We start from the raw sequence: 13293 nt of genomic DNA, 5'->3' as shown, positions 1-13293 counted from the left end.
GCCATTAGCACATGAATGGACAGCTCAACGAGTAAACTCTTACACAGTTATGTACATTCGTACTACATGTAGGTCCTTGGCCATCAACAGATCGATCCATTATCACTGAATACCACTTTGGTGTGTGTGTGTGTTCTAAGGTTACCATCAAAACGAAAACAAAGTTGAAACTAAGGCAGCCAAAGGCTATACATTTCATCATCATCTTCATAATCAACATCACCGTCGTTGCCTTTTGAACTTTTCATTGAAAGAACACAGAGCAGAGTTTCGGCATTTTTGTTTTGTTGTAAATTGAATTTCATGCCATTTTGGAGGATTTTTACCATTTGGATGATTTGCAAAATTTCTTTACCGCACAACAGTGCATATTCTTAATCGATAACCTTTAAGCGTTTTTTCTTGCTTGCCAACCAGATAGATTGATGCAGAGCGTTTGATGTGGAAAAATCTTAAAGCTTTAAGCAGAATAACTTACAATATCTTGTCATGCTCCAAATGCATACATTTGTTTTTCGAAACTTATGTTTATATTCTCCGCTACAATATGGAGGGTGTATTTCTTTTGTTGTTCCCCTTGCAACATCTCGAAATAAATAACGCATGGGCATTCAAAATATTTAAAATCAGTCGGAGGCTTTATATGAAGAATATGTAAAACCAGCAAGGAAAGAAATAAAGTCGTACTGGGCCGACTATATGATACCATTCACCACTTTGGGTATTTTGTACATATCGACGCCTCCGAATCATAGTATGCTAAGTCTTATCAAACATCATTCTAGACTCAATTCAGTATGCTATGCCAAATTTCGTGAAAATCAAAGGATATAAAGGAACTTTGATGCACCATTTACATAAAATCGGACGAAAATATATATGGGAGCTATATCGAATCTGAACCGATTTTTCCGAGACTTACCACACATCATTCCAGACTCAATTCAGTGGACTATGCCAACTTTTATGCAAAGGATATATAGGGACTTTGGTGCACTATTTACCTAAAATCGAACAAAAATATATATGAGAGCTATATCTAAATCTGAACCGATTTTCCCGAAACTCGCCACTCATCATACTAAACTCAATTCAATACGCTATGCCAAATTTTGTGCAAATCGAAGAATATAAAGGGACTTTGGTGCACTATTTACCTAAAATCGGACGAAAATCAGTACACTATGCCAAATTTCATGAAAATCAAAGGATATAAAGGAACTTTGATGCACCATTTACATAAAATCGGACGATAATATATATGGGAGCTATATCGAAATCGGAACCGATTTTCACGAAACTTAGCACACATCAGTCTAGACTTAATTGAGTACGCTGTACCATATGTCGCCCAAATCGAAAGCTATTTAGGGACTTTATTGCACCATTTACCTTAAATCGTAGGAAAATATATATGGGAGCTATATCTAAATCTGAACCGATTTTTCCCAATTTTAATAGGGTTTCGATCGTTTAGTTTCGATCGTCACGTCGGAAGTTCGTGGGACTTTATAAAGTAGTAACGCAAGTGAATGTCAAAATTTTTGACGCCCGGCGCATTGTATAGGCGAATCTCTACATTATTTTTCATCGACAATTTTCTCCCCCAAATGAACCGATAGCGCTGTTGAAGATCTTTCCATTATTAACGTTAAAATAACTTACAATCAGACTCTTAGTTGAGCTTGGAAATTTTGCGCAGACAGGCCTATATTTTGGTATAGCCTGTAAGGATCTATTCTCACGTTCAGTCTTTAGAAGTTTTTTAGCCGTACCGAAGTTTCAGACAAATTGTTGATATAGATCAATTTTTTGACTATTCCAGATATAGATGTCCCGCCCTATACAGTATTGCAAAAAATTTTGATACTGGTCCATGGTTTGACTAATAGTTGTTCCCGAAAAAAATCAATATAGTCCAATACAATGATCCCGCTAAATTTTCGTTATGTTGAAGTTTGTAGCTCTGTTTAAGGGAACCCCCCCCCCCCATTCACGATTTTAATTTTTCAAGATTTTCAATGGGCTGGTAAATCAATACCAATGATTGTTAAGGTCTGTAACTTTACACATATATATTTGAAGATTTAAAATGAAAAAAAAAAATAATTTACAAAAATTGTTTGTTGTTTTGTTGTTGTTTTCTGTAATTAAAGAAAAATCCTTATTTTCACTGGAACATCGTAATCCGAAAATTCCAACGGTGTTAGAAAGAGTACATGTCTGGCTCTCGTATGAACTAGGATTATTGACTTCGCTCTAAAATTAACAAAATGGCGGTTTAAAGTTTGAGAAGCCCTTCAGCCGTCACTTGATATTGACACAATAAATCGGCTATATCTTCAAGAGTTCTTGAGATTTTCATTTGAAATTTTGTAGGGACATTCTTTAATTAGTGTAGATTCGAATTATATCAACAAAATGTTTGACCCCGAGAATGGGGGGGTCCCCTTAAATGTATTTTACCTAATTTTCACATTCTATAATTCGGTATAAATTTATTTATATAATGGTTCCGAGCGATTTAAAGAAATGGTCATCACAAAAAGCACTGTAAATTTCGGCCAAAACAGGCCAAAATCTATAAAATGTGAACGGTAAATTTTAACCGATATATACCATTACTTATCCACCACCGTCACCGTCAACATGGTCTTTGTTTTTGTTATTCTTAATCAAAATAGTAAGCTGACTGACAGCCAAGCGTTTTCTTATATATTTCACAATGTCTATGTCTACTTTGTTATTCTGACACTAAGAAATTTTCATTTGCCAAAAATGATGTGGTCGGTGGAGAGATTCTCACGTTTTCTTTGGCCAGAAAACATAAACAAAGAACCACTTAGAATGACCTACAAAGTAAGGCCAGCGTTACTTGAGGCATATCATGAAATTTATGAACGGCATAGTTATTTTGCTATTGAATCCTAAGGGTAGAACATTAAGAAGGTCGGTGGTATATGTAAATAACTATAAATAGATATAATATATAGAAAAAAAATTATATACATTATTAAGCGACTAAAACAACAATTGGAAAATATGAATTAAAATTAATAATATCTAAAATGGGTCGGGGCATTTATGTGGGTATTTATATATTAAACATTTTTGGCCAGTATATAATTTGTCTTTTGAAAATCGGAAATTGCGGTGAAAAGCCTTTAAATGTGGGTGGACTTTATGTCAGAACAAAGACTCATAGTAGACAACTTTTGCAAATAGAAAATACGAATTTAAATTCATAATACCAAAAATAGGGTCTGGAAATTTAGGTAGGCGTTGTGGCAAAACATGTGGCAAAACATGGGCCTCAGAACAAAGACTCATATTAGACAACTTTTGCAAATGGAAAATACGAATATAAATTCATAATACCAAAAATAGGGTCTGGAAATTTAGGTAGGCGTTGTGGCAAAACATGGGCCTATACAAAAAATTTTTAATTTATCTTCTTTGAAACCGAAATTTTAATGTACTCCTATTCAGATGTGTTATCAGGCTATGAGCTTCTAAGGGGCTCAAGGTCAAAACAATGTCATATATAAGTTATTTTTCCCACTGAAAATCTGAAATGACAAAATAAAACTGGATGGATGGTTGGAACCTTCAAAATGCCTAAAATGGAGCTGATGAGGTTTTTTATCCTCTAATCCAAATATCCGCCACTTCATTGCGGAAAATGTATTTAATACAAATAATTAAACTTAAGCGAGGATTATACCGAAACAGCTAAATATACCCCCTACAACTTTATCACTTAACATGATATATTGATTTTCATAAACATTATCTAAACAGGAATTGTTCACACCGCCCTTATATACACACAAACAATGCTCAACGATTAGATAATAAAATTATGTTAAACATAAACATTTGTTATACGACTATTCAGACTCCAAGCAGTTTCCAAAGCATTCAGAACTTTCGAAAATTGGCACAATTCTTTTAATCGTAGTATTAGCGTTAATTACTTTTGCACTTTATAGCCACTCTTCGAAGAGGCGTATGCGAAAAGCCGTTCGAAATCTGATAGGCCGATATAATATTCCCCTGTTGGGTGTCCTGCAATTGGCCTGCAATAAGTGCAAATTCACAATCACCAGTCACACCATTTTGCTTAATTAAATTAAAAACTATTTTTCAAGAAATTAATTAAATAACTATTTTTTATATATGTATATTTCCCACAGATGTTTTTGACAAGCCAACGGAGCTGAAAAAAATTGGGCAACATTTTCAAGATCTGGGCACTAAATCGTTTGATAATTATCAGTGGAGATGCTGAATTCAATGAAAAGTTTCTAACCAGCAGGTCCCATATAACCAAACATCGTCTATACGAAGTGTTGCACAATTGATTGGGTGTTGGTCTGCTCATAAGTGATGGCGAAAAATGGCATTCCCGTAGAAAAATTATAACTCCGGCATTTCATTTTAAAATCTTGGAAGAATTTTCGAAGGTGTTTTAACAACAGTCGGAAATATTGGTCGACTGTTTGTCCTCAAAGGCGAATGGTGAAATGGCATTTGATATTTATCCTCTGGTGTGTGCAGCTACCTTGGACATAATAGCCGAAACAGCTATGGGCACTAAGGTGGGGGCACAGACTGGTGGTACTAAGCGTTATATTCAAGCAGTTACAGAGTAAGTGACCTATTGAACATATTCTGGAAGGATGTATTAGAATCTCTGTGGACCTGAAATGCAAAAAAAAAGTTTCGTTTAAATAGGTTCAGATTTAGATATAGTTGCAATATATACTTTCGTCCGACTTTAAGTAAGTGGTACGCCAAAGAACATAAAATGGTCGAATTTTTTAAAACGTACGCCTTACGTGAATCGGTTGAGTATTATATAGCTCCCATATAAATATTAGTTCGATTTTTGGTTAAGGATGCGTAAAAACAATATACAATTGTCCCATTATGTGTACTACAAGTGTGAAGAGTATAATATAGTTGGTCCAATCCGACTTTACTGGTTATTATACCCTTCACCAAACTGTGGTACATGGTATTATGTCTTTGTGCATATGTTTGTAAGAGGCAAAAGGAAACGAAATAGACACATGGTTCCTTTTGAGAATATGCATAGAATCACTTTCTGAGTCGATTTATGCATGACCGTCCGTCTGTAAATGTTAAATTATAAACAAAATACAGGTCGCATTTATGATCCGATTTGGATGAAATTTGGCACAAGTCGACCTGTATTTTGTTTATAATTTAACATTTACAGACGGACGGTCATGCATAAATCGACTCAGAAAGTGATTCTATGCATGACCGTCCGTCTGTAAATGTTAAATTATAAACAAAATACAGGTCGCATTTATGATCCGATTTGGATGAAATTTGGCACAAGTCAATTATTTGGCCCAAGGACGAACCCTATTGAAATTGGTGAAAATCGGTTCAGATTTAGATATAGCTCCCATATATATTTTCGTCCGATATAGGCACCAAAGTCCTGTATATCATTCGATTTGCATGAAATTTGGCATAGTGTACTGAATTAGGTCCAGAATGATGTGTGCTAAGTTTCGTCAAAATCGGTTTAGATTTAGATATAGCTCCCATATATAGTTTTGTCCGATTTTATGTAAATGGTGCACCAAAGTCCCTATATATCGTTCGATTTGCATGAAATTCGGCATAGAGTACTTAATTAGGTCCAGAACGTTGTGTGCTAAGTTTCGTGAAAATCGGTTCAGATATAAATATAGCTCCCATATATATTTATACCCTTCACCACGCTGTGGTACAGGGTATTATGTCTTTGTGCATATGTTTGTAACAGGCAAAAATAATTGAGATAGACCCATGGTTCCTTTTGAGAATATGCATAGAATCACTTTCTAAGTCGATTTATGCATGTCCGTCCGTCCGTCTGTCTGTCTGTCCATGTTAAATTGTAAACAAAGTACAGGTCGCATTTATGATCCGAATTGGATGAAATTTGGCATAGGTCACTTATTCGGCCCAAGGACGAACCCTATTGAAATTGGGAAAAATCGGTTCAGATTTAGATATAGCTCCCATATATATATTTAACCGATTTAATGTAAACGGTCCCTATATATCTTTCGATTTACACGAAATTTGGTACAGGCTAATCATTTAGGCCTATAATGATGTCTGCCAATTTTCGTGAAAATCGGTCCAGATTTAGATATAGCTCCCATATATAGTTTCGTCCGATTTCATGTAAATGGTGCCCCAAAGTCCCTATATATCTTTTTATTTGCACGAAATTCGGCATAACGTACTGAATTAAGCCTAGAGTGTTGTCTGCCAAGTTTCGTGAAAATCGGTCCAGATTTAGATATAGCTCCCATATATAGTTTCGTCCGATTTCATATAAATGGTGCCCCAAAGTCCCTATATATCTTTTGATTTGCACGAAATTTGGCATAACGTACTGAATTAAGCCTAGAGTGATATCTGCCAATTTTCGTGAAAATCGGTCCAGATTTAGATATAGCTCCCATATATAGTTTCGTCCGATTTCATGTAAATGGTGCCCTAATGTTCTTATATATCTTTCGATTTGCACGAAATTTGGTATAACGTACTGAATTGAGCTTAGTATGACGTCTGCCAAGTTTCGTGAAAATCGGTCCAGATTTAGATATAGCTCCCATATATAGCTTCGTCCGATTACATGTAAATGGTGCACCGAAGCCCCTATATATCCTTCGATTTGCACGAAATTTGGCATAACGTACTTAATTGAGCCCAGAATGATGTCTGCCAAGTTTCGAGAAAATCGGTCCAGATTTAGATATAGCTCCCATATATAGTTACGTCCGATTACATGTAAATGGTGCACCAAAGTCCCTATATATCTTTCGTTTTGCACAAAATTTGGCATAACGTACTGAATTGAGCCTAGAGTGATGTCTGCGTTGTTTCGTGAAAATCGGTCCAGATTTAGATATAGCTCCCTTTTATTATAGATTGATTTTAAGTAATTGACGCACCAAGAACCAATAGGAACAAAACGTTCTGAAATTAGTATAACCTATCCTGTCACTAGTTTGTTTGAAATCGCTTAATATTTGGATAGAGCTTCCATATATATTTTCGCCCGATTTCAAGTAAATTGGGCATCAAACTCCTCATGTTAGTCAGTTTGACATCAAATTTTGCACAACGTACAAAATTGAGCATAGAATTACGTAGTTGCGTTTTCTAGAAGTACAGACATAGCCCAACGGATGACCCATTTATATTTGTTTGAAGTCGATTTACATACTTTATGGATAGATCTACGTAGATTAACATTTAGATAAATATCACATATTTTATTTCATCCAATTTCATGCTAATAGTCCTGTTTAATATACCCATAGTGGTGAAGGGTATCATATAGTCGGCCCCGTCCGACTTTACTACTTTACTTTCCTTACTGGTTTTGTCCTATTTTATGTAAATGGTGCCCCAAAGTCCCTACATATCTTTTGGTTTGGACGCAATTTGGTATAACGTGTTGAATTGAGTCTAGAGTTACATATGTTAAGTTTCGTGAAAATCGCTTCAGATTTAGATATAGTCCGATTTTCGAAATTTGGCAATGCGTACTAAATTAATTTTAAGAGTGATGTGTGTTAAGTTGCGAGAAAATCGGTTCAGATTTAGATATAGCTCCCATATATATTTTCCTCCGATTTAATGTAAATGGTGTACCAAAATCCCTATATATCTTTCGATTTTCACGAAATTTGACATGATGTACTAAATTAAGTCTAGAATGATGATGAACCTGAAAATCGGTTCAGATTCTGATATAGCTCATATATATATATATATATATATATATATATATATAGTCCGATTGAATGTAAATGTTCCACCAAAATCCCTATATATCTTTCGATTTCCAGAAAATTTGGCATAGTGTACTGAATTGAGTCTAGAATGGGGTGTGTTTAGTTTCGAGAATATCAGTTCAGATTTAGATATAGGTCTCACATATATATTTTCGTTCGATTTTAGTTAAATGGTGCACTAAACTCGTAATGTTTGTCGGTTTGACACGAAATTTTGCACAACGTACCATATATATTTCGAACGGGTGTCTGATTGAGACTATATTTTTAACAGTGAGGCATTCTGAGTAGCGTGTATCAAGTTTGCTATAAATGGATTACCATAAATCTGTTCCATTGTACGCAAACGATTCTTAATCGGCCCGATTGAAATTAAATTTAGCATAGATTGCAGAAAGGTGTATGTTCCTTCGAGGAAACATTGACATGAAATTGTTAGGATACATATGTACAATATACATAATGTGGTGAAGGGTATCATATAGTCGGCCCAGTCCGACATTAATACTTTCCTTACTGGTTATTATAAGATTTAGAATGCCGACCGTGAAATTTCGTAAATGTAATGAAAATATATGGGTCAAACTGAATTTTGGATGCAGTTTCGGTTCTGAGCAAAGGTGACACTTTTAGTATAATCGCTTGACTACACGAAAAAGGGAACTTGGTGTTGCAAGTGGAATTACCAATTTAATATTCAGTGCACCTTGTAATTAAGGACTATGGACTTCGTTCGAAAATTAGCATAATTGGAGACCTTTAAGAAACACTATCAGCTATATCTTCAAGAGTCATTGAGATTTTCATTTGAAATTTTAATGAAACATTCTTTAGAAGAAATGTGTTCCTATTAAATAAAAAATATATATTTGTTTAAACCGAGAATGGGTGTTCCCTTTTACCAACCGAACTGGACTACATATCACCATTTCCATTATCACCGCCAAAGAGGCATACCAGCCGTTAAAATTGTCTAACTCTTCCCTACCTATTCCTTTTCAGAATGACAAATATGTTGGGCTGGAGATTTTTACAGGTCCACTTAAAGAACGAAGTTATTTTCTCAATTTTACATTCGCTTAAGAAATTGCAGTCAATGAAAAATTTACGCATAACGCATGAGTTCACACACAACGTAATTAAGGAAAGGCACCTTGGAAGCTTCGGTGAAAAAATCGCCCACCCAAACTATTGAGGACATTGATCTCAGTGACATTGGTACTAGGAAAAGAATGGCATTGTTAGATGTTCTACTGCAGTCCACTACAGATGGCGAATCCTTAACCGATGAAGATATCCACAGCGACGGCTCTTAGCTGTTCGCTCTATCTATTGGCCAGACATCGAAGGGTACAGAATAAACTTTTGGAAGAAATTCAAGAAGTAATTGCAGATGAACCATTAATATTGGGGAAATTAAATGAACTAAAATACATGGAGTGTGTTATCAAGGAATCAAGGCGTCTATATCCACCCATACCCATTATTGCGCGGGAAATTAAAGAAGATTTTAAATACTACCAGCTGGCTCCGAACTGGTAATTGGTATCTACGTTATGGCTAAAGACAGTGAATGTTGAACCGCCCGCAAAGATGAATAGCTTCCAATTTACCCCTTTTAGTGCTGGCCCACGTAATTGTATTGATCAAAAATTTGCCATATACGAAATGAAGGTAGTTTTAGTTACCATTTTACGGGCATATGAACTGCTACCGTTTGGTCAGCCAATTGATCCCGTTTTGGGTATTGTATTACGTTCCAGCACTGGTATGCAATTGGGCCTAAAAAACGAAAGTAATTTGCTATGCGATAATAATATATAAATAAAAAAAGATTATTGATTATTGTTGTTAACTTTTTTATTATTGTTGTTATTTTATTATCACCACCATTCAATTGTTTAATAAACCAGCTGATTGAATATGTTTTCTGATTAGAATCGAATTTCAAGAGGCAAAGGAAAAAAGAAGAAGTTCATTGGAATCTATATCAATTAGCACGCTTAGTTTTTATTGGCTTTGTTAAACAACAACTAAAGGTCATTTAAGAAATGCTATCTGAGAGTATTTTTATTATGGTATATATTTTAAGTTTGTTATTCTGTTTGCAACAGCTAGACATATTCATCATTCATTCTAATGACGTCTGTTTCTTAATTTTTTTAAGATTGAGTTCTAACATTTTGCACATACATTGTTACAATTCTTATGATGTCCGGTATTAAAAATGTGTTACATCGATCTTCTTTTTGGTTTATCTGCCATAAACGAAACCCCCTATTTCCGTATTTTGGACACGTTGTCTAAATTGGAAGCAATTTCAGATCTCACTGATTAGCAAACCTCCCTATTAAAAATTGAAAATCTGAGAATTCCCGAAAGATATTTCAAACGAATTTAATGTAATTATATTTTTTTTTGTGTTTCTCAATGTGTTACAAATTGTTCTTATTAACAATTACCAATATCGGTCCATGTTATTGTTAAGTGACTAATTTTCTTACCAAAACATTTAAATATCGGTCGATCAGTGGGCATTAGTAACATATAAATTATCTGCGTCTTTAAAGGCATTTCTATGAATGAATTTTCAAACTTAGGAATGTCTGATATTTGTATTTTGTTTGTTCTGACATCAAAAGTTCGCAAGTAAGTACAGTAATTAACGTAGTAAAGTAGGACGGGACCGACTTTGGGTATATACAACAGGTGTATCCTAACAGACGTCGCATTTTTAAAGGACCAGTGAAATGAAATTGGATCAATAAATATGTCATTCTGCAACCGATACTAAATTTTTCATTTGGTCAGATATAGAAGCTATATCTAAATCTGAACTGATGTCAGGAAACTTAACACACATCATTCTAGACCTAATTCTTTACACTGTGCCAAATATCGTGCAATCCGAAAGATATTAAGGGACTTTGGTACACCATTTACATTAAATCGGACGAAAATATATATGGGAGCTATATCTAAATCTGAACCGATATTCAGGAAACTTAACACAGATCATTTTAGACCCAATTCATTACGTTGATCCAAATTTCGAGCAAATCGAAAGATATATAGGGACTTTGGTGCACCGTTAACATTAAATCGGACGAAAATATATATGGGAGCTATATCTAAATCTGAACCAATTTTCAGGATACTTAGCACACATCATTCTTGACCTAATTCATTACGCTGTGCCAAATTTCGTGCAAATCGAAAGATATATAGGGTCTTTGGTGCACCATTTACATTAAATCGGACTAAAATAGATATGGGAGTTATATCTAAATCTGAACCGATTTTCAGGAAACTTAACACACATCATTCTAGACCTAATTCATTACGCTGAGCCAAATTTCGTGCAAATCGAATGATATATAGGGACTTTACATCAAATCGGACGAAAATATATATGGGAGCTATATCTAAATCTGAATCGATTTTTCCCAATTTTAATAGGGTCCGTCCTTGGGCCAAATACGTGACATATGCCAAAGTTCATCCCAATCGGATCATGAATGCGACCTTTACTTTGTTCACAAAAATACATGGAAGGACGGACGGATAGGCGGACATGCGTAAATCGACTCAGAAAGCGATTCTATGCATATTCTCAAAAGGAACCATGTGTCTATCTCGTTTCCTTTTGCATGTTACAAACATATTTGCACAAAGACATAATACCCTGTACCACAGTGTGGTGAAGGGTATAATATATATATATATATATATATATATACACACATATCTATGCATCTTCAATGTTTCGAAGACATTAGGCGGCTATAATTTTTCAATTTTGAATCTTGTAGGAGATTAACTTATTTGGTCCATTTTTTGACGTAGCCCCAATTTAAATATTTTGGTATTATGAATGTATTTACTGAATCTTTCTTTGCTCCATATAGTTCCTTTGATCCACATAGTTCTTTTGATCCATATAGTACCTTTGCTCTATGTAGTTGCTTTACTCCATACAGTTCCGACGTAGTTCCTTTGAATCTCTCTCTCTTTCATCGTTCTTTTTGTTTTTGTTTTTCGCTCACATAATTCAATTCAATGCAAAAATTGAAAATTGTGCAAACATGAAATGAAACTACAGAATTCAACTACAGGACGATAAGCACAAAATAATTTTTTTTATAAATAAATAAAAGTATTTAAAACCAGTGAGCGGAGGAGTATAGTCGGACGGGCCCGACCATATGATACTCTACACAACTACCACTTTCTGCGGAAGTTTACTCGTGATATTGCATCCTCTTGCCCGATTAGAGGTCAACAGAACCTTTTCCTTGTATTTTCGAATATTCAGTAAAGCCCTTCTAATTACTTGTCCAGATTCCCTTCACGGTGGGTTGTGTTGTGATGTTCGGATTATATTCGACTCGAAAACACACAAAAAATTAAGTTTTCGGTCCATTTCATCTCAAAATTTTAATCTGATCATCACCGAAAATTATGTAGAAAATTATGGAACTTCATGAAAATTTTCAAAGCGATCAGCGCTATATTTCCGTTCTCTAATTTGGTAATGGGTTACTAAATAATATCTGAATACGTAAACACCTGTACATATTTGAGTGTAGCTCCCACATCCGAGTACATACGACAATATAATTGGTATCAATTTAAAGGTCAACCACTCCACTTGGATATACTATCAAAAGTCGGGGTTCATTTCACCCGCTAAATATTGACCGATATTTATCGAAACTGGCATGATTATTTTTTGGCCCAATACCCTTCTCCATGTAAAAATTCGCGGTGTTTGGGCCATAATTGCGGCCTCTGGAGCGACCAGAAAAACCGACAAAAATTAAGTATTTGGTCCATTTCATCCCCTAAAAATTAACCAATCTTTACCAAAAACAATAGGGGTCTTCATTGGCCAGAACCCATCCTACATGCAAAATTTCGTGAAGATTGGTCCGTAACTGTGGCCTGTATCGTGTTTACAAATAATAATGGACAGACGGACGGACACACATGTCTAGATCGACTCAGCTAGTCGAGATATGACGATCGGTATACTTAAAGGCGGGTCTAGGACCAATATTTCGCGGCGTTACAAACTCTTGGGGCTGCACAAAGCTATAATACCCTGACATCATAGTTGTGTAGGGTATAAAAAAATTTAACTATTAACACAATTTGAAATACGATCGAATGAAGAATATGGGGAAAAAGTAAAAGAAAAAAGAACGAGATCAGAAAAATTAACTATATTAATTAAAGAGCTGGAACTAGTTCCGATTGTTCCTTTCTCGGAATAGCTCCAATGAACTAGTTCGTTCCGGAACTACCCAACTCTAGAAAAAACTAGGACCAATATTTGGCGGCGTTACAAACTCTTGGGGCTGCACAAAGCTATAATACCCTGACAACATAGTTGTGTAGGGTATAAAAATCTCTGCAGACAATTTTCGGTATTTACTTTTTCCTACTGACTATA

The 13293-nt window shown here is 35.0% G+C and overlaps 1 pseudogene; it reads left to right on the top strand.

Moving 5' to 3' along the window:
- The first annotated feature begins 4526 nt into the window (after positions 1–4526).
- Positions 4527–9633, top strand: LOC133323934 (cytochrome P450 4d8-like; annotated as a pseudogene).
- The last annotated feature ends 3660 nt before the right edge of the window (positions 9634–13293 follow it).

This window comes from Musca vetustissima, unplaced genomic scaffold (genome assembly GCF_032173495.1).
Source record: "Musca vetustissima isolate MV318-11 ecotype Yass unplaced genomic scaffold, APGP_CSIRO_Mvet_v1 utg587125, whole genome shotgun sequence".
Classification (NCBI taxonomy): domain Eukaryota; kingdom Metazoa; phylum Arthropoda; class Insecta; order Diptera; family Muscidae; genus Musca; species Musca vetustissima.
This window is presented reverse-complemented; position numbering and strand designations above follow the sequence as displayed.